This window comes from Pleurodeles waltl, chromosome 5 (assembly GCF_031143425.1).
Source record: "Pleurodeles waltl isolate 20211129_DDA chromosome 5, aPleWal1.hap1.20221129, whole genome shotgun sequence".
Lineage (NCBI taxonomy): Eukaryota > Metazoa > Chordata > Amphibia > Caudata > Salamandridae > Pleurodeles > Pleurodeles waltl.
Window position 1 is genome coordinate 123,347,369 of NC_090444.1, and position 23,390 is coordinate 123,370,758.

The following is a 23,390-nucleotide window of genomic DNA, read 5'->3' on the forward strand; positions in this document are numbered from 1 at the left end:
TCGGGAGAAGTCAAACGGAGCCGCCATATTTGAATGTAGCGTTTAGTTATGTAAATAGTACCTTAACTAATAGAAATCAAGTACTGGCATGTTATAAACCACTTTTTATTTATTAACTTTATTTGTGTTGTGAACTGTATACACCATTTTGTAAATATTTGATATGTTTTTACCGAGACTTGTGTTTCATAATTTTGTATATAAAAGCATGAGACCGTGTTCAATATGTTTTAAAGTGTTGCCGCTTGGAAGTTCGAAGGTTTCCATAAACACAATTTATATTTTCCCGTGTGACATTAACACAGCTAACTCATATTCAAAGCTGCTTTTCGGTGCGCGAAGATGGGTATGTGCCGAAAATGTGCTCTTCCTGCGTCTGGGAAACCACAGGCGCGCATCAGCCTCCTAGGGTGAGCGTCATGACAGGCCAGCGTTTTCAGACCACATGATTTTGGGAACACCTTATTGCTGAAATTATTCACCTAACGTTCCGTGAAATATATACTAGAAATGGCTCTTTCTATTCAAAGTCTTTATTTTACTTTCCTAATCTTATACGTACAGAACCATATTTTAAAAATACCAAATAGTAATCCATATTTAATTTTTTGGCCAAAATAAGTATTTTTTGTTATACTTTCTTCTGGGTGTATCTCCTATTAAAATAGCGTATCAATTAAACATTTCAAGATGGCCATTATGATCAGATTTCTCCCTCGGGCTACAGTTGTTCATTCCTTTGGTTCCCATTACAGACTCTAATTGAATACGCATTCAGTGTTTAGAAGACGTATGATACGTCACAGGCACGAACTGCTAGCCGGGCACTGTAGTCCTTCGTGATGCTGCCTGTAGTCCCACCCCGCAGTTTTGCTCTAGATATTCTGGGAGTTGTAGTATACGTTGTCGGCCACCGCCGGCGGCCGTGTGCGATACCCCTGGGGAGAGAAAACTACAACTCCCAGAGTGTAGGCTGCAGCAGGTGGGAGCTTTTGATGTTGGATGTCAACATGGCGGTTGTCAGACAGACAAAGACAGCCAGTCTGATGTGATTGAGGAAGGGGGGACTGGGGCAGGCTGGAAGGAACGGGTATCCTCGACCTTTTTTTGTTTCCAGCCCCCAACTTCCACTTCCTCGCCAGGAGAGGATCAAGAGTCTCGGTCAGGTGCCTTGTGCGCTCCCGCCAGCTGCTGCTGCTCCCACAGGGGGAGGAGGCTTCAGCACCCACAGGTCAGTAGCTGTCTCTCCCTGCTGGGCTCTATTTCTGTGCATGTCTGTGCGCTCCTGCAGCTTAAATATTCATGCAGGGGGTGGGCTGCTTTAGCTCAGTCCTGTTCAGTGATGCTTCCTGGTTTCCTCTCTTGCCCACTCTCACACTACTGAGTGACTGGATTCCAAACTGCTGAATAAACAGACCTTTGATATCCGCCCTTAAGGAAGACAAGGCATTCGCGTGCCCTACACCCAGAAGCATCAGGGGTGCTTGACAATGTCTAGCCTGGGCAGATGTTGCATTGATCTTTTTTAGAGGCTATTGCAATGCACCACGAATTACAACACCTAGAAATTCCCACAAGCAATGTTTTGCTGCTGAAAATGGAGACTGATTTTGTTATAGTCTTGCATGGGAGTTAGAGGTATAGTCAGATAATGTTAGAAAAAAAGTTGAGACATATCAGTACTTTAGTCTGCGCAAAAGGGAATCAGCCTCCTTCCTTAGTTGTAAAGGGTTTGCGTGCATGAGCACGTATTCATTTCATTGTGGGAGTGATGGTCCCAAATAAAATTGCTATTTTTGTACCCCATTTTCCACGCATACGTCTGACAGTCCACGAGGAGGCAGTCCTTCGTGCTTTGTGGGTTGCTTAAGGACTCTCTGGGAGGGGACCTCTGCATGCTTTTATTGAGCTGACCATTGAGACGATGGGAAAGTCATTACATGCCCGATCGATGGCATGATATGAATATCTAGTTTCTTTTGAGGCAGCCCGAGGCAGGGCTGGTCAATGTTATGTTTAGTGTACAGCTGCCTCCCTCTTGTTTGTTCAAGATGATGTTGCGTTTTAGGATGTTCGGGCCAGAAATTAGCTACGTATTTTACACCACGTCTTTTTTAGCAACTGCCTTAGCCTTCCGTTCACAATAACTAAACTCTTAGTGACGTGCTTTGTTTCATTTGTCGTTGCTTTTATTTTTGTCTGACACACACCTCTCGCTGTACTGACCATGTTTTTAATACGTGCATGTTGTAGTTATTACATTAACTGGACTCAAGTTTCAGCGAGTGACAGCTCTCTGTTCACCGTAAATTATTGGGTGAAAGAGAAGGACTGCTTGATCCTGTTGGTATTTTGTATTGTTTAGTATTCCGTCAATAGAGTTTATAAAACCAGCTTAGGTAACTTGGTGTGATGGGACTGGGAAGAGAAGCTAACTTTATTTTATAGTTGCAGGTAAATACCCTTTATTTGTATTTAACTAGTTCGTCCCCTGATTTGTGCCATCACCCCCTCTGTCCCATGACCATAAATATAGGTTTTCACTGTGTTCATTGTGATTGGTCGACTTCTGTTTTGGTCGAGCTACACTACTCCTTCCCCTTTTTTTTTTTTTTTTTTTTAATAATAATAAGTCTCATTGCCCTGCTTGAATAAGACTACGCAGATTACCATCTCCATTACAAGAACGAAGTATTTTAGATATGAATTTATGTTTCTGATGCTACTTTGTGGCAGTGTGTCTATATATATATATATATATATATATATATATATATATATATATATATTATAAAGTTATACATTATTATTTTTATTTATTGCAGCACATGAATGTTGTCTCCAAAATTTCCATGAGCTTTGACAGACAGCACTTAACATTATTTTATGTCAGAGAAGTTATTTCCACTACCACCTTAAACTTGCCAGAAGCTTTTCATGATAAATCAGACCGCAAGCTGCGTGACTTATGTGTATAAATCTTACGCTTTCTGCTTCCTCGACTGGTTAGTCTGATATTACTTGTACTTCGGAGGTGTTGTATTAGCATTGTGAACTATAGTTTGTCATTGACACACACAGTGAGCTGCCACAGTGGTGAACATCTGCACTTCTTTTCTATATGATAAAGTCCCACCCGTGTATAAGCCAGTTAGTTCTTTCAACACCTAGCTACAGGGCACAAGACCTAAAAAAAAGAAAAGTGGGGGGGGGGGTGGCTAACCAAGTTAGGCAGTATGTAAGTGACATTACAGCATGTGACATCACCTTACGTGAATCACAGGAAGTGGCATCACAAACCATGACCTCACAGGAAGTGACAACACAAGAAGTGGCATCGGATCGTAAAACCTCACACATATGTTTAGCAGGTCTAACATTAATATTTTTGAGCATATTACAATGTTTAACAAATGAGATATTGTGTTGGGGTTGTGCCAAAAAAGTGACGCACCCGATGCAAAATCTGGACCTCAACTTATACAAGGAGAATTGTGGCAGTAAACCTGTTTTGCTTATTTGTTTGCGAAGCCTGCAATTTAATATATCATGAAACTAAGACAGCTGCTGCAGAGATCTTTGTGTGCCCAGTAAATCTCGGGGAATACTAAAAATAGTAAGATGACTCTGAATGCACTTGGACAAAATATCTATGTTTTGTCTAGTCCCAGATTTTAATCAAAGTAGCAAAGAAGGTAAATGTGTCTCCTGCAAAGCACATCATGTAACATGCAGACAGCACATTTTTATTTTATGTAGATCAGTAAGTGGGTTACTGCACTTAAAACAAATATCCTTTTTGTTACTTGCAGTTCATAAATATTAATCTTTCTAATATAGCACAGTGAGCTATGAAGGAGATGTAACTGCTATACCTTGTAACCCTCAGTGTCTTATGCAACACATCATGTGTACATTGATTTACACATACATTATTTATTGTCAGTGTATAATGAGTATGCTAAAGCGCTCTGACACCCTGCAATGGGATGGGTAGCGCTATAGAAGGAATAAAACAAAATAGTGGCATTTATATTGTTGTTTGTGAAAATACTGGGAAAGCCAAACTTATCTGACTTTCTTACAGTGCATGCATATATCTTATATACAGGGATTGCATGAAGTCAAAAGCGTGCATCTCCTAAATATACCTGTCTAGTGATAGGGTGTCTGCCTTTGTTTCCCTTCCATTGCATTTTAGGTGAGAGACTCCAAGCTCCAACAAAAAGAGGCGTGATGGCCCCTTAGCTTTGGCCTTTGTTCTGGGCATACCTGAAATCTGATAGGCCCCCTCCCCGCCTCCACATTGCTGCTCTCAGAAGAAAGGAGACAACGTGCAGGCGCTGCTAAATGTGCCCCGTGTCTGAAAATTACACCGGGACAGGTTTAATATATTTCTGTGGAGCCCATCCTCTTGGCAGGGTAGACAGCGTCTACCCTATGAAAATAGTGGATAGACGCAGTCTGCCCGCATGTACCCTCGACTTGTGTGTGCCTTGCCTATCTAATGAGGTCTTTTCTATTAAAAAAATTATCCTGCTTTGATTCTTTGTATAAGTATCTATAATCAATAAGTTCTGTGAGTTTCTGTAATGGCTACAAACTGAAAACTTGTGGCACCAATCACAGCAATGATGACTCCTAGTCACTGGGGGTTAAGTGGGTTTGTACCTAAGCAGCTTTTTTGTTATTGTTCTCCAAACTTTAAAGTGGTGATATAAATACATAATAAACCTCGCCATTATAGGTCCATCAACGTTTTTTTAACCGGGTTTTATTCTGTATGATCCCACTGATCTGATCCATGGACCAGTGGGTATGTAATTTTGAATTTGCCTTGTTTTGTTTTGGGGCTTAGTAATAGTGGCGAAGAAGTAAACCTTGCTTTATTTAGCTAATAACTTTTTTTTTTTAACTATCTTCTCCGTCCAAACAGCGCTGGAATATGCACCTATATGTTATATTTTTTTTTCTAAAAGTTGCTTGGACTGCAAGCTCCTTTTTCAAGAACCTGAACTTAAAAGTCAGTCATTTTTAAATAGAGAACACTGTTAATACGAGCCTGCTTTTTACACTAACCCAGTGGTTAGTCCGCAAAGCCTCCTCAGTGGGTCCACGACTGCTCAGAAAATTAAAAAAATAACAACAGATTAGGTCCCCAGCTTTCAATAATGACTCAGTGGGGGTCCCCAGGTTCCATTAATGATAAAGTGGGGGTCCACAGAAGTCAAAAGGTTGGGAACCATTGCACTAAGCAGGTTCTTCAAGTTTAACCTAGTTTTGGAATTCATGTAGAATTTCCTCCCAAATGTTGGCATTTGACACCATTCAGTGTCCTCAAGGATTCACATACCTTGACGCTCACGTGGCTCTCTTTGTAGCATTTCCTGTACCCACTCTGCTTTTTTTCCAGGTTCATATTCAGTTTGTTAATTTCGGTATGATGCTCACATTGGCACTCTTCGGTGTTTGTATTACTCTTTTGCGGTGTCCTCAGTCTCCCACGGTTGCAGGTCTAGTTTCTAGTTATTTTTGCGGCTTACTAACGTGGATCGTGTTTCGGTACTTTTTGTCACACGTGCAAACTTCAGCGTTGAGTTCTTTTCGATACCCACCAGTGGCGTAGCGTGTGGGGTCCAGGGGGGGCCGGCCGCTCCGGGCGCAACATCTTGGAAGAGACTAAATCCACGGGTTAGGGGGTGCAAATTACTTGCCTTGCCCCGGGTTAGGGGGCGCAAATTACTTGCCTTGCCCCGGGTGCTGACAACCCACGCTACGCCACTGATACCCACACTTGCTGATGTTTCAAGCTGTCCACTGCTACTTATAGGAGTGTCTGTGATAAAGTCTATCCCTGATAGGAATCTGTTTACATGACTGTGCCGATGCTTGACCGAGGTGTATGATTTGCAGGTTGCTTGCATTGTCTCATGTTCATGTCTGTTCTATAAGTAGTTATCCTCTCTGTGCAATACATGTTCTAATTTCCATACTTTTGCACACCACACTCTTTATTCTTCGTGGTCTCTCTTGTTATGGTGTAACATGTATGCCTCTTCATTCTTTCCCCTTGTCATGTGGTTCTGGGCACATGCTAACCCTGCTTGTAGCTCTTTGCATGAGGCCTTTGGTTTACTTTAGGCAAGTGTATGTACTGGCCTCAAGTGCACCGCGGTAGTCCCCTGCTTTATATTTAGTTGATCAGTATTGCTTTTTGCAACTATATGTTCTGACAGTATAGCACTGCCACCGAGTACGCTGCTTATATTTGCCTACCCATATTGTTATTTACCACAGTAAAGATGTGCCATCTATTTGACCCCAGAGGAAAGGTTGCGCAAAATGCTTTGGGATATGTTTTTGGGCTTGTGATTACAGAAATTGGAAACAATTATTAGATTAAAAGGCTTTCACCTTTTTACTTATTCAGAATTTTTTGAGACGTTCTATCTTTTTAAAGAAGCGACTGCAAGTGTGAATAAGTGGGCTCGCTTGAAACTCGGCCCCCGAGTCCGTGCCGAGCGCCCTGCAGCCCAGCCCAGTACCGACAGCTGGAGAACCTCGCGCGGCCCCGCAGGCTCGGGAACGAGGTCGCCTCGCGGGACGAGAGCCGCGGGGGCACCGGGGAGATGACAGATAAGGCTCAGGACTTTTCCGGCAGCAGCAAAAAGTCCGTTTCGTCTATTTTTACCCATTTGAATTAGCTAGCTGAATATTAAAATTCAGTTAAATCTGTTACTTCGGAGATGGATTCGTGAGCGCCGTTTCTTGCCAACTTCTGCAAGGCGGAGTGGCGGAGGCAGACTTCCGCAGACCTCCGCAGACTTGCAGCGCTGCCTCAGCCAGTTTGTGAGCGCGAGCATCTGGGAGGCGATGGCCTTGGATTTCTTTGGTTTGCCCTTTAATGGTTGGAGAGGAGACTTTATTGTTAATGTGGTGAAGGCACTTGTATGATGTACACAGCTTCCTCCACAAGCACTGAGGGGGCTAGGGGGCCATGGGCCCAGTGTAAGCAATGAAGATGCCCCCTTACGTGTTAATTAGGCAGTAAAACACAGCATTGATCAGGGCTCAAGCACCCCTCAGGCTTCTGGGCTCCGGTGCACTGCACCTGCTGCCCCAGTGGTAGCTAAGCCCCTGGCCACAAGGCCCATAAATGAATATCTGGGTGTGGGAGAACAATTCCCATGCGAGACCTTTTGGGTAATGGAGACACTGGGTGAGTGCATTGAAACCTGCAGGAAAAATGTGAAATCCTGATATTTATTGTGTTGCTGTGTTAGTTACTCGAAGAAGCCGTGAAATGCCTGGAATGTCGAGGCCTTTTTCGATTTGGCGTAGCGGCCATTGTTCTGTTGAAGGTCTTTTTGTTTAAATGCACCTCTCCCTGAAAATCAGCATTACTGGATGTAAAATGCAGCATCCTTTGCAGAGTAGAAGCGATAAGACAATCGGAGCTGAATATTCTGCGCGGCAAAACACCCATTTTCGTTTACAGTTAGAAAAAAATGAGACTTTGCAGGCGAGAGCCTTCCTCGCGGCTCTTGCATTATTGAAGCCCGAGATAATGTGATGTTATAAATCTCTGGCGGTGGTGCTCATAGGATTGACACGTCTGTGTGAGGTATGAGCCTCTGCGGTGCAGACTAGACAGCTTCTAGGAGTTGGATTTCTGCGACGTTGTCTGCTGTCTACCAAACGAGAGCTTTCATTGACAGTCACTGAAAACACTCTGTTTTGTTCCTACAAATACAAAGCGTTTTTTTCCTTTTTGAAAGATTGACGTTCTTAAAACACTGGAGTCACAATGTTCGGCGTGAGAAGAAAACTGTAATGAAAAACATAAATAAAAACATACCTCACATGGTAGTCCAAAGGGGCCTTTTCTTTCGGTGTATTGCTCCAGCCTTCTGTAACTCATTGTAACTGGGATACCTCTGGAAGCCACAGTTTTTCTTGAGGAATCAGCACCAACCCATTTACCTCAACATATATTCACGCCCATGGACTGATTTGAGACTTCTGTTTTCTAGCAGCCATGCACAGTAGGAAAGCTGTCCTAAATTATACCGTGGTTTTTAATAAATGCACCACGTGCAGCAGTACGCTTTCGTGGACTAATGAAGATTGATCCTTTGGGCTACCTGTAATTTTTTTTAGAAGGACACGCAGGATGACTGATTCGGCATGGATTTGTAATAGCAAAGCTTCAATAGTGTCTGCGAATTCGAGTGCAGGACAGTTATGTTTTTCTTATTAACAAGGATTTTTACACCAGGCTGTATAACAGATGTATTTACCCCACCTGTATCTATGGATATCAATCCAGTTTTCCTTGGTGGGTGGAGGAGGGATGGGAGTGAGAGGTAAGGGTATAGGATACGACTTCTCTATAGAAAGTCTCTCCAACAAAAGGTATGAAGCATGACACCAATAGGGTGTGTGAGGGTGTACCTAAGAATACTAAAGTATTGTTCAATTGAACATGGGTCAAGCTTCCCTTTGGTTGTGTCTCCGTCCCAGAGGAATTACTGGGTTAATAATAATTATATAGGATACCTTTTGTTGGAGTAATTATATAACAGATGAATCATAAATTTACGACTCTTAATCCGATGGAGAAAGGTAGGTTAGATCTGATCTGCAGAGACTTTAATAAATTGCCAGTTCTTCAGGGCTAACCCCAACAGGTAGGTATGATGGGTACTTTGGAAGGCACAGGGAGGGAGCTTTAGACCCTTCTCCAATCAAAATGTACCTCACAGGGCTTGTCTGTAGTTAGGGATTAGTCAAACCTTGTGATTGCCACACAGACAAGTTGTGGTATGTTATATTTTCTACAACTGCCTTTCATATAGCAGGACGTCTGGCTGTAGAACCCTACTGAGGATCAATGTAAGGAACTTGAATTTATCCCTGTCTTTCACTGGGATGTAGTGTGTCTTATCTTGCTGTTCGGCAGTAGTGGCTGTTCATCGCACTCTATGCAGTGCTGCTGCATTCTGTGAAGTACTCAGCCTAGGAGCAATTTTTATTTTATTTTCTGAAGGGCAGCACAATAGTTCAACTTCACAGTCCCATATATAAGAACAAAGCTCTCACAGTGTATTGGTAACAGCCAATGAATGAATATCAAGATTTTGTTCACTGCATTAGCAAACTTCAGCTTGCACCGAATTGTTCATCTCACACAACGTACCAAAATAAAATAGCATATCCAAATTAACCTTCCCCAATCCCACTACAGTAATCTGCTCTTAGTTAGAAGAAATCCATTAAAAATTCATGCAGTGGTGTGCAGAGTTTTGCCAAAATCTCATCCATGGTAGTGTACTAGGAGATAATATTTGGTTAAAAGTCCCTATTCCTTTCACACTCTTTCCACATATAGTTTAAAAAAAATAAAGAATTATTTCTTTGCAGGACCGCAGACTAGGATGCATTTGCACTCCATATAAGCAGTGAGCATAAGCATTCATCCATCAAGATTTCTCTCAGAAGCTGTCTCTCTTCGCAGGGCTGTGTCCTGTTCCACTCGCCCATCATCTGTAATTCTTTTGAAACAGCTCATCACTTTGAAGTAACAGCGTATAGCAGTACCATACAGTAATTATAATAATAGGGCATAGAGCTAGACAAAACCAGAGTGCTTAGGCACAGTTGCAGAGGAACGAGTGTTTGATCTATTGTAGGGTATTTCTAAAACCCACATTCATGAGAAGCTTCTTGGCGAAAGGAAAAAAGTTTCTTGTCTGCATCTGAGACATTATGTGTATTAGTGGAAAAAAAAAACCTTTCTTATTGTTTTGTGAATTTAATCCGAGAGATTTCACCTTGGACAGCAAGTAGTAAAGAGGTCCTGGCTTCGGTTATGGAAAAAGATCCCCAGACATGGGAACAGGTAAAAGAGAACATTGAAGAAAACAAAGGGACCTGCCAGGTATATACCATGAATGTTTATTGGCAATAAAATCAAGGTAGATTGTCCTCTCGGTGATTACCACAGCTTTGAAGAAAACCTTGCCTTCTCGAGCTGTCAATGTAGCCATTTCAGTATAGAGTTCATATGTTTGTACCTTGGCACACCTCTGATCGGTTGTGCTGAATTTACTCCAGCTGTAGTTGATGCAGAAGAATGTCAGGAGCTGATAGATAGTCATAATCCCGACTGGACTAAGCCTTTGGTCATTGGGACATGATGATGGATGTCAGTGAATGGAAGAATGGATCTCATCGTTTTTAGAAGAAAAATCAAGTGCCAATCGCTGTGTAAGTTGAGTGACTGCTTAGCATCTAAAAGGATACTCTGATTGCATACTCAGGACCCAGATATTGGAGCAGGGCTCATAGTAGAGGGCAAATCAAAGGAACCTGGGGAGAATTTAAGGAATGGATGGAGTTAAAAGAAGTTCTGTCTTTGATGGGTTGAGCTTCATATACTTAGTGTCCAACCACCAAAATGTAGTTGGCCTTTGAAGGTTGACATTATATCTTCCACAAACACATAGAAGCATGCCCTCGGCTAGATAAAGAAGCAGCGAAATACAACGGATCCTTGTGGTGCACCACAACTGAGGACTTTGGGTTTGGAGCAAAAGGAAGGGAGAACCACTGATTTTCAGCAATCAATCAGGAGAACATTAAGCTTCTGTGAGCAATTCCTGGTGTTCATATTTTGGAAAGTATGGTGTCCAATGCAGTGGAAAGATCAAGATCCCTATGGCAATTGACAAGCACTGACACAATCATCAGTTCAGTATGTCTGCCCGGCAGAAGCCAGCTTGATGATTATCCATGAAGTCCGTTATGTTCGGCAAAGCTCTGGAGCTGACTAATAAGAGAGCAAGTTGAGAGACCTATAATTGTTCAAGTTGTCTGCATTCAAAGAAAACCTATTTTGGGTAGGCTTGACTCTGGTGCTAAATGAACTATTAAAAATGGGAAGAAGTTATTTATTCAAAATGAAGCTCAAATCTTTAATACATCTAGCAGGGCAGATCTGTTAAGAAGTCCACATGAGCAACTGTTATTTAGGGTGCCGAGAAGGGTTTCTTATGAAATAATAAAATTATCAAACAAAATTGCAGGAATATCAGGACTAATATCAGTCTATGGAAAGGTTATGTTGGGGATGTTCTGTGATTCAGTGTCTGCTCGAATATTTATTTTTTGTAATATCATATGCAATAATTGTTGGTTGGGAAGCTTGGGGGAGCTGTAGTCGAATAATGATTCTCTTTATCTCCTTGGCAATTTAGATACGTTGGTAATATGGTCAGAAAAATAGGCTGCCTGGCAACTCAGACCTGCTTCTTGGAGTGATTCAAATGTAGAGGTTTAAATCAGGATTATGAGATCTCCATTTCCTTTCAAGCTGTTGTGCCTCAAGTTTAAGTTTACTGAGCTCAGAGGAAGAAGCAGTGGCTGTGTTCAGCTATGATTTTTCATTTGTACTTTTGAAGTTGTGTAATGTTCTTTACTCTAAGGATCTGACTGGGGACAGCTCAGAGTCTTGAACACAAGGGGAGGCATTATGGTCTACCATTTCCATATTGTAATGATCATTTTGCAGATTTTAGGTCTTTTTTTAAAGAGCTGTTTGCAAGGAATCCTGTAGTTTAGATCTTTTAGCAGACCTTGGTTTAGATGTCCCTGCATGTGAAGTTGAACAAGGATAACTGACTGCATCTTCTACTAGCCTCAGAAACAGTTGTCACCTGCAAATATGTGAAAACTTGCACATAAAGCGAAACAAGCATTTACAATGCAACGGGTCTCGTGTTTGCTCATGTTAGAGCTGATCGCGTTGTAAACTCCTAACCCGACTTTTCACCTATCGGGCAAAAGTGCATTTATGTACATAACCCGAAAAAGTGAAATCAACTATGTAAAGCGCTTGACTTCTGCCAAGCGAGATCGCGCTCATAAATTAGAGAAAAAGAAGTCCACGAGCGCGATGGAAAACAGCGAGCCTCGCATGTTTTCTGTACTTGGTCGCTGCGCTCGAGGAGGGCTAGCTACCGGAAAAGGCATGACGTATGCGTGCCTTCGACTAATGAAAGCAAGCAGATTTTATTAGGGAAGCCCACGAACCAATAAAAAACACTGACATGAAGTTGACAGGACTCCGAGCCCTTTTCTAAATACAAAAGAGTCTCGCTGCGATACGCATGCGCGAGCGCATGCAACGCAGACTCGATCCTAAAAAGGAGGTTTTATAGGAGTCGTACATGAAAGGAGAACATTGGTATTATGGAACATTTCCCTTACTGTAATTCATTGGCATTCAAAATAAATGTAAGCCACACACAAGAGAAGTCCATAAGCTTTAGAAAGTTGTGCTTCCTGTTCAGAAGTACAGAATATCCCCAAGTGTTACACGTTGGTGCTTTAGAACAGCACATACATCTCTGTTTGTACTCATCAGGAAAGCTACCAGAGCAACCTTTACTGTTGAGGAACCAGAACTCTGGTATGAGAATCCAGGATACAACTAATTCTTGAAACATCTGTAGTCAGTTTTTGTAAATGTATCTATTATTTCAGTAAATAAGGGGAGGTTTGGAAACTGGCTGGTAGTTTGAGGGATGGTAGAGATCCTTTCTCAATAAATGTTTGATCCATCCATCTAGAGTACAATGCACTAGGCCTCCTTTTGTAGACAGTGTGCATTAAAAAGCTGTATGTTCATATATGTATCCTAGAACATGGACTAATGCTCTTTGTCTTAGTTCATCATGATAATATGAGAGACAAATGTACTGATGTAAACATTTGTGTCACCAGAAAATGTCCCCAAGGGTTATGGAAGAACCAATTGTGTCCTCGTGACAACTATCAAAGAGATCTTTCCAGTTTTCAGAAAGCCCTTATTTAAGAGAATGGTGTCTCTGATTCACTGAGGCAAGTGTTGGCACAGGCTTGAGTCTTGACATATGCTACTATTTGAAAAAATATTTTCATTTCCTTCGGGGTGCATTCAATGCATCTTATGTAAAGCATTTAGTGTTCAGCAGTTTCCTGTTTGTGTATATTGGCTTTTTATCAGAGTTGTAATTAGTGACCACCTTCGAGTGCACGCCAGATGTTCCTCTTTTGATGACAGGCGGAAAGCCTATTAAGTTATTTTTCACTGTGGAATTTAATGAAGGCTTTTTCAACACAGCAATTTTGTTTACTTTATTTTATGTACTTTCCCTTTTCACTACATAATACGAATACGTAAACCCCTTAATAGCAACCATTCTTACTGTCTTCAGAAAACAGTTGAAGAGGTTTTTTTTTTATTTCTAAAATAAGCTTGTAACACTACTGCTATACATAGAATTGAGGTTACTCCAGCACCATGAAACTTTAGTACGCATGTGCTTTATAAGTATCTTAACATAACATAAAAACAATTGTTCTCACACGGAAATGGGTGCCTATTTGTAATCACATTGTTTCCAAATTTTAAGCAAATGTGAAGACCTTGTTTTGCTGTCATTCAGAAATTGGTCAACTTTATCCATACTGCTGTGTACTCTGTCAGCTACAGTGGTATCCTTCCCTTGTGTGTTAGCTGTGACTTGAAGCCTTCACTTACGAGTTACTCTGGGTTTTAGTGGTTACCACTGTAGCTGCTTACCATGTTTACTGTTTAACCAACCCAACGATTTATTTTGTACTATTAAATGTGTTTTTAGCTTTTGCAAATTTTTTTTAGGAGCTGTTTGCCGTTCAGCTTGATCACCCACAGCCAGTAGTATTATGAAAAAAAGACTTCGGGAATTTTTGCTAGAAGCATAAATGCAGAAAAGGCAAGAACACGCTTCATAGATTTTGGCTGGCAATGGCACAAGTTTTTCGAAGTATTGTTCTTAAATATCACAAATCCTCATATAAAATAGATCAACAGGGGGATGTTTTATCTTCAAGACAAGCAGAGAAGGGAAAAAGAACATACATTGTGCATTCCTAAAACACGTGAAGTGTAATTCGTCATATAATAATAAATAACAGCAAATAGACTAGCAAGAAATATGGGCTTGAAGGCAGTCACAGGTTACCTAAAATATCACCTAGAAGTGCAGTGATCCATGATATGGCTTGATTCCTAGTCATATGAAACATAAGGTTCTGGTGTCGGAGAAGCCCCACTTCCCCACAGCAGTAAAAGTATAGTATAATGGTAACTCTGGGTAGGATGATGCTCACATGAGGAATGGCAGGGCCCTGAATTGAGAGAGTGCTGCATTGAATCAACTCGAACCTGCTGATCAAGCCATACTTAAAAGAAGAACAGTAATGACCAACCAAAAAGAGATTGGGCAGTGGACCAGCACTTCGAAAGAGTCCCGCACCAGTTACAGGGCTTCCATCTAAAGGCTGTAAGAGAGGGCGCTGCATCTTTGGGGGTGTTTGTAACTCATTAAGGTGGAATCAAAGACATCCCCATGGTCATGAATGAAGATGGCCTTTGCATTAGCCCCCTTGGAGCATCCTCAGCATGAGGAAAAGAAAGGAAAAAACAACCCCAGTTCTTTAAGCCACATGGAAACTTGGAGACAAACACATGAAAGCACAAGTAGGAAGAAGTTGATTAAGCAGGATTATGAGATTGACAGTGAGGCTGGATGTGTGGTACCATCACCATTTGTTGAAAAGAAGTTGGTGATGTCTAAGGAACGTCTCTGTAGGGCAGCGCAGAGTTTAAAAAGGTGAGGCAGCAATACGATTTCCATCTTGAGGAACTTTAGTTGCTGAGTAAGATGAATAATGATTGCAACAGTCCACTGACTGATGCATTTGACGGAAGAAACCGCGAAGTTGCGTAATTTCTAGATGAGAAAGCATTCTTTCTTCAATGTGCTTGCATTAGAAATCCTGTTGGAATATATAATCCAATATTTGCTGTATGTAAAGCCATTTTATATGACCTTGGGTACAATTTTACTACTTTTCCCTGCCTGCAGTCAGTGATTACAGAAGAAGCAATTCATGATTAAAAAAGCAAGCAGATTGTTTCGGCTCACTTTGTTTTTCCACTTTGAGCTTCAGCAAAGGTGATGAAAGCCAGTCAAAAAATGCCAGACCTGCCACAGGGTTATCATCAAAATTGTGGACAGAGTTTCTGAAAGGAATCTCTTGCTCATCACAAGCTTTAACACAGCCATGGTGAAAACATTAAGGGTTTCACTACCATCTTGGCAGAGGGGATTACTACGTCCCAAACGTGATGGATATCCCGCTCGCCGTATTACAAGTTCCATTATATTCTATAAACGGCGTACGGGATATCAGTCACTTTTGAGAAAGAGCAATCCCCTCCGCCAAGGTCATAATCAGGCTGTAAGTGTAGAGGGGCACAGAAACGTAAACAAGATGGATATGTAGGATAGGCAATGTGGATATAGCCGTGGATTAACTTGGTAAACCCCAACATTACCCAGAAGTCCATCAATGCTTATTTTTTTGTACGAAGGGGCCATTAGCTCAAAGGTTGATGTCTTCTTGCATTGCCAATAAACATACCTCTACATTTCACTGAGAAATTAGATCAGGCCTGTGAAAGGCACATGTACTATTGTATTCTGGGTACTGGTAGAAGATGGAGAACATTTGACCAAACAAACTGTTCTGAATTTAGAGTGAAGTATAGAGGGAAGATGTAGGTTGACAGAAGAATTTCGAAATAAGTAATGCATTAACTTTTTTCTTGCTTCCAAAAGCTGTGTTTACTTTTTTGGTATACTCTGATAACAAGTAATGTAGTAAGCATATTTGTATACCAAAGTATATGTAATCGTACCCTGACATAAGTACTTCTCTTATGGCACAGTCCAAGTTATCACTCTACCACATTCCATTATTTGCTAAGTTTCTAATTTGAACCAATGATAATTTGTGCATACTAAAAGATGGTGAAGGGACAAATAGTGTCCATTAATATGCATTGCTTTGTTGATGCCATCATGACTTTTCATTCATCAACTTCAAAGTCTAACCTATAAAGGTTATCCGGCCCAGTACTGGGTGGGGAATGTTTTAAGGCACCCACATAGAAAGTTCTAAAATGGCTTTATCTGCTTCATGCAGAATTTAAATTCTATTGCTGGAAAAGAGGAGCAAATCCTATTGAACATACTGCTATAAGAAAAAAGGGAAATCGCTTAGTCCCAAAAATGACAAATTCTGGCTCTTGTGCTCTTTATGTGCCCTAACCTAACACAGATGAACTAACCTTGGGTACACCCACTTTGCGTTTCAGCCGCATGGACACACAATCCATGGTCTTAAGTGGCAGAATGGAGTTAGAGAAAGTGGATCACTGAAGGGATAAACAATAGAAAATAACCTAAAAGAGACAATGGCGACTAGGAATTCTTTTTTTAATGTGAAAAAATAAAAGTTTGGCTACTGCTGGTTTGGTCATTCATTATACTTGTGTCCTGTGCCAAAAGGGCAACTTAACTCCAAATACCATGCCCTAAGTAGCAAGACATGGACACTTGCGCGTGAAGGGAGTTGGGGGGAGGGTGGAAGTCGGAGAGTTTGACAGTTTTGAGGATAGGCAGAGACGGTACAGGTCAAAGTTCTTATACTGCAACTTTCTTGCTATTTTGTGTTAATAAGATAGAATGTAAGCAGTTATTATGTACATCACGAAGAGCATGTGTAAAAATCCTATAAAATGGTTTGGCAAAATGTTATCTCATTTTTACTGTGTCCTGGCACTAAGAGACAGGTATAGATACTAACTTAGAATTGCAGCAATCCAATAGAGTGCCATGCATGGTCCTAAATAGCTTAATTATAGTTCATATGGCCAAGTCTTCAATGCAATCCTGAATTGTAGAAGTACAGGCTTTTTTCATTGCATAGGAGGCAGAGTATTACATAATTTAGCAAACACCATTAAAAACGTCTTGCCACCAATCTGAACCTGGTTAAATCTTGACACGGAAAGAAGGAACACACCCTGATGGCAAAGTTGCTGAGCAGGGATACAGATGTAAACTGTATTCCTCAAATAAAATGGACTAGATTGATGGATGGCCCTGTGTACTAGACAGAGAGCCTAAATATGGTCCTTTCTGCTCCTGGAAGCCAATGCATTGTGTCTAAAGCAGAAGAGACAGAGACTTTGCAGCTGCATTTTGGATGTTCTGAATCTTCTTAAGCATAAGCAGAGGGACTCTCAAGAAAAGGAAGTTACAATAATAGAGACAACTAAGCTTAGTCACCTGGACTACAATCTGATGGGCCTTTGTAGAAAAGAACAGACAATCATCCTCAACACCCTCAGCAGGTCAGATGGTGAGGTGGTTAGCTTGTTTGTCCAAGGAAAAATTATCCTCCTGGAGGAAACCAGGATTCTTTACTGTCTTTGTTTGGTTTTGTGGATCAGACCAAGAGGGAGGCCAGAAAGTAGATGTAAAAGGTCCGTCAGGAGAAGTGTTGGAAATCCAAAGTACCTTGGACTTCTCAAATTTGAACTTCTGGGCATTGAGGCACAGCTAGGAAGTGACTGCTATCACCAGGGACTTAAGTTGTTCACATTTCAGGAGGTGCGGAAATAATTGAATAGTGAGGGAGGACACTAGAAAAATAGGAAGTAAAAGAGGCAACCATGATAAGAGAACAAGAATGGAGGAGTGGGAATGAGAAAGAGCTAGAGTGGAGGAGCAATAAAAAAGTGAGGATAATAAACAGGCTGCGGACACCTGGAGGTTATGTGTTCTGAAGATGGTTGGCATATAATATGTGCAGGTTTGTTCTCTGATAGAACACTTCCTTAGGTAGTGCTTTGAAACCCGTACCTTTCAGGTCCACAATAGTTTGTGTCCTTTATGACAAACAGTGGCACTAATACTCACGTAAATGATAAAAGAGAAGAGAAGATTTGTAAGGCATTTTTAAAATGTGAAAGCCAAAAGTGTATCTGGCCAATTTCAGTGCTCTGCTCAGTTTCACTTGGCAGCTGATATGTGTAAAGCTTAATTACTTTCATTCTTAGGTCCCACCTACATCTATTGTATACAATATAATACATTGAGTGGGCGCTGGCTCAGTCTTTTCTTCACGGTCTTTGAACATGAAATAAAAGTTTCACAAAATATACCAAAATAGCCACAGTGCCCATCTTGGAATGGCTTTTGTTTAGTATAAAAAACCTTCCAAGTTGGTCGGTCATTCATGCGCATTGCATTATCCCTCACCAATTACCATTTTGGAATGTTCTGCTGTTTTTTAGGGTCGAGCCTGCGAGTGCGTGCGCTAGTGCATGTGTCTCGGTTGCAAGAGTGTGGTGTACAGTAAAGGGCTTAGAGCCCGCCTGTCACTGACCATTTGTTGGATTGTGTGACACTCTTCTTTACAGCCTCGTAATTCATCACTACAGGCCTGGCATCGTTTCCATTCCTCTCTGCAGGGTCCAAGCACTGATTGGCTCAACTTAATCAGAACATGTCTGCTGCTCCCAACGTGATTGAGATACTATTTTCTTCTTTTTAAACTCTAGTGCTCTGCAGACGGAAGGCTTGTGAAGGGCAAAAACGTGCCCAGCAGGACAAACAAAATTGCAAAGTTTAATTTTTTGTAGCTGACTTTCAATTTAGTCTAACCCACCCCACCCCAATCCTCCCAACCCACTACAATCGAATCTGCTCCACTCTAATTCAAATCAGTCTGCACCGCTCCAAAGCAATCTGTCCCACTCCAGTTCAAAACAATATGCCGAACTCCAATCAAGAACAATATGTCCCACTCCAGTCTAAAACAATATGCCCCATTCCCATCTACTCCATTTCAATCTGCCCCAATCCTTCTTTTGTCATTTTTTTATTGAGAGTGCAAGCAAGTACAAAAAAGGTCACAAGAAGCTGTTGCTCTTATACATATAAAAAAAAGACTTGTATCTTATATGTAACATAGACACCAAAAAGCACAAATTCATTGCAAGTATAAAAAATCATTAGCATTATTCAGGTCAGTCATTCAACAGTAGGAAATCACCATAAGCGGAGTTAACAGCAATCTTTAACCTGATGCTTATTATTCTCTTCAGTTTCCCCAGACAAAATAATATTTTACCATGGATCCTCTGGTTGTCTCTGTCTCCCTTTCCAGTTCATATGCTTCCATCCCCTCCTTCCAACACTGCTCATATTTTTTTGGGGAAAGTAGATTTCCAATTTTTCAGCCTAGCCCGAGACAAGACACAACAGACCCAATCAGTAGCCCCTATACCCAACAACATCATTTTCAAGGTGTAAGTTGTTGCTCAGGAAGTTTGTACGAGAAAGATTTGCCGCTCAACCGAGGACCAAAATGGTCGAAGTCTGTGACAGGTAACAAACAGATTTACAGTATCGACTGCATCAGCCGAGCATTGCAGACAGCTGTACAATCTATTATACCACTTGCTCACTTTATTTGGGCTAATACAGAAATCAAACAGTATGCAATACGTCTGCCCCCTCAGTCTGGTAGGAATAATAACCTTACAAAGTTGTCTTAGAGTACTGGAAAGATCTTGCACCGTGACGTCCTCCACTAGGCTACGAGTCCACTTATCAGCCCAAATTCCCAAGTCATTGGGAAGAGATTGAATAAAACAGCTGTACTTATCCGAAATGCTATACTAGTGTTTGCCAAGAGTCATTTGTGCAATATTGGGCTGGGCTGATGGGATCAGGATGTTAATATCCTTACTCAATAGGAAGGCCCAGATCTGTAAATACTTTAAAAAATCCCAACCATGTATGGCAAATTCTGTCTGAAGATCCGAGAATGTTTTAACCCCAAACACATCCATCAAATCCCCCAGCCACTTAACCCCCAAATTTTCCCAGGACTCAAAGTAGGGTAGAGGCGAAGCAGTCAGGCAGGTCTGAGTTGTCTAGTAATGGTGAGAATATGTTAGAGTGGCATTCCCAAAGACCTCCTCATATGGGTCCAAATCTTGCAAAGGGCGAGCGTCGTCTTAAGTCTAAGTTTAAAAATAAATAAAAATCTCTGCTTTGAAATTTGATACAGCTGCGATCTGGAACCTGCACAAATGAAATGGCATGGTGCCAGTTCTCAGGCTAGGGTTCCTACTTCATACGAATGTGATTAGTAATACTGGCCCAAAATAGAAATGGCAGTCAGGAAGTGCCCAACCACCTTGAGATGTGAAGTTTTAAGCTTTTGAGCACTCTCCGCTCTTTCTTTTCCTTCCAAATCAATCTTGTCACTACAGAATCTAACATTTTAAAATACTTATAAGAAGCGTAAAAAGATAATGAATGAAAAAGATACAAAATCTTAGGAAGAATATTACATGTATTTAAATGAATTCACCCGATTAGGGAGATAGTTAGGTGCATTCACTTATCAAACAAAAGCCTGATCTGCCGCAATAGCGCCCTGTAGTTGTATTCGTAGCATTGCTCAATGGTAGGTGCCAGAATGATACCCAGATATCTGGCTCTAGGTGTCACCCTCAGATCACAGCTGCTTGCTGAGCTTGCTAAAACAATTTGGGCCTGATTACAACTTTGGAGGAGGTGTTAATCCGTCCCAAAAGTGACGGTAAAGTGACGGATATACCACCAGCCGTATTACGAGTCCATTATATCCTATGGAACTCGTAATACGGATGGTGGTATATCCATCACATTTGGGACGGATTAACACCTCCTCCAAAGTTGTAATCAGGCCCTTTGTGTTTTGTAGGCATTTAATCTATAGCCTGAAACTTGTCCAAAGTCTACCACAAGATGTTCCACGCATTGAATCGTAGGTTCCAAGCAATGTGAAAATATTGATACGTCATCATTATAGACAGCCGGGCGGAGGCAAGCAAGAGATATGGATTCATTGGAGTACTACTACGCAAAAGTCTAATATATAGCTCCTTATAGAAAGCATAAAGAGCTGGTGAAAGTGGGCAGCCTTGTAGAGTACCACGCAAGATGGAAATAAAAGATGTTAATAACTGATATATGCTTATGTGAGCCTTCGGGGCCTTGTAGATGGCCTTGACCATATTAATAAATCTGGGACTAAAATTAATTGAATTGGGCAGGTAATTCCCAGAGAAATGTTCAGGAGACACAATCAAATGCTTTCTCAGCATCGAATGGCATAATATTCAGCAGTTCCTGGAGAGTGTTAGCTCGTTTTATTAAAGCAGTAATTAAATTAGTATGGGAGGTTGTATCATTCCCTAGAATGAAGCCTTGCTGGTCAGAGGACACCAGCTGAGAGATAATCTTGTTGGCCAAAAGCTTGGTAAACATTTTTGAGTCATCGTTAAGGAATTAAATCGGCCAATAAGAACTGCACTAGAGTCCTTATCTTTTTTGAGAAATATTCTAATGACAGCTTCCTTCCCTCTTGGCACTTCCAAAAGAAGTGGAATAATTACTGGTGCTAAAATTTTGTACACTTCAGGTGCAATGCAGTCCACCCCTGGTGCTTTTCCTGATGGTAAGCCAGCAATGACCTGCGTGAGCTCCTACTCAGAAAACTCCTCCTCCAGCATATCCTTATCACTAGTAGTTAGTTTCGCTAAGCCTAGAGGGGTCAGATAGTCCTTAATCTGGATCATGCTACATTCCAGTTTTTCCTGATACAATTTAGAACAATAAGCCATAAAGATAGAAGAGCTCTCCAGTCCACCTCTCCCCAATCCAATCCAACCCACCCTACTTTAGTCCAATCTAATCCATCCTACTCCAGTCAAGTCCACCGCTACCAATCCACCTCACTCCGATCCAATCCACAGTCCATTCCACTCCAGTACAATCCACTTTAACCCACCCCACTCCAGTCCAGTCCACATTAATCCACAGTACTCCAGCCCAATCCACTCCCCTCCAGTCCACCTTAATCTACCCAACTTCAATCCAGTCCACCCCTCTCCAATCAATCACCCCACAGCAATCCAAACCACCCCTCTCCAATCCACTCCACTCCACATCAGTCCACTCTGCTCCAGTCTCACCCCAGTCCAATCCACCCCACCCCACCCTAATACTCCCCACCCGTATCTTGTCCACTCCAGTCCAAACCACACTCAATCCACCCCACCCACCCCACTCAATCCAATCCACCCCACTTTATCCAATCCACCTCACTCAATCCAATCCACTCTACTCCAGTCCACTTCACCCCCACCCCACGCCGATCCATCCCACTCCACCCCAATCCAATCTACCCCACTCCAATCCATTCCACCCCACTCTACCCCAATCCACCCCCACTCTATTCCAATCTACGCCAATACTTCAATCCAGTCAAACCCATTCCACCCCACTCCACTCCTTTCTACTGACCACTGAACTCTACTCTCCCTACTCCACTCTACGACATTGCAACAAAACCACTCTACGACACTGTACTCCCCCACTCCACTCTGACTCCACTTCACTAACTTTTAACCATGCTGCATAGCAGCCGCACTAGTGTACAACATGGCAAAACACATTGCCAAAGCCAATAGCTCTTGTATAGGCGAGACCTATTGGCTTTGGCGATGCTTGTTTCTAATGCCAGCGCTCGCTTTGAAGTGATCCAAGCCATGGCATTTGGCCATAAAGCATTCAAGATCCCCTAACAAAAGCCTATGCATCTAAAAACAGAGGCCAGGGCCAATATGCGCATATGTAATGCGCATATTGATGAATTGGGGTTGGGACACATTGATAGAGCATTTTGTCTAAAGTTTATCCGGAGAGAGTTATTTGTTCATCTTTTGGTTTTGTCCGCAAATGGTAACTAACGCAACCTCTGACTTGAGATTGCCATGCTTCACTGTGGGTACTGTCTCACTGACAGTAGTACCTCATCGGGGTATCGGGAGGACTAATGAATAAGGAGGTAGTTCACGTGCCCCTTTCTTAAAGTGCCTTGCACACACATGTATTTAGTAGTAAGTATTAAAATGATGAATGTCTGACTGGATTCACACCCTCCAGGCTCGTCAGTGATTACACAAGTAGGGTTAAGCAGTTTCAGTGAGGGTAGCACACTGTACCAGTTACATCTTGTGAAAGTGAATGTGTCTGGCTGGAAGCAGTTTGAATATGTATCCATATAGTTGTTAGGACCTACTGTTCATGAGTTATCTCATTTATGAGTGGTTTTGTATTTTGGAGGAACTTGTGCAAGTTGTGGCTTATCCTTTTAAAACCCCAGCAGGAACTTTATGTTCAGTGCTAATGCAAGTCGTTTATCCTTCACGTTCAGACAGCAGCCCCGACTTCCTTTCTCATGACCTCACTCAAGTGTGTCCACGTCTGCTGGTCCCGCAGCAGAAGCGGCTTTTGTGCCAGGTTGAGAGGAGAGTGCCACGCCTATTTGTTTGTCTTGTGCACAAAGTCACACAACTGCTTTCACACACATGCAGCAGAAGGCACTTC

At 41.8% G+C, this 23,390-nt stretch overlaps 1 protein-coding gene across 11 annotated transcripts in view; it reads left to right on the forward strand.

Annotated features, from left to right (window-relative positions):
• Nucleotides 1-975: 975 nt before the first annotated feature.
• Nucleotides 976-23,390, forward strand: part of HMBOX1 (homeobox containing 1) — a 394,167-nt gene continuing 371,752 nt past the window's right edge. For 9 of the 11 annotated variants that reach the window (XM_069233791.1, XM_069233784.1, XM_069233794.1 and 6 more), the window contains exon 1: nt 994-1,231. The gene's annotated coding sequence lies outside the window, so the exon portion shown is untranslated. Of the gene's footprint in view, nt 1,232-23,390 lie in introns of all 11 variants that reach the window. The other 2 variants (XM_069233792.1, XM_069233788.1) reach the window with 2 other exon arrangements.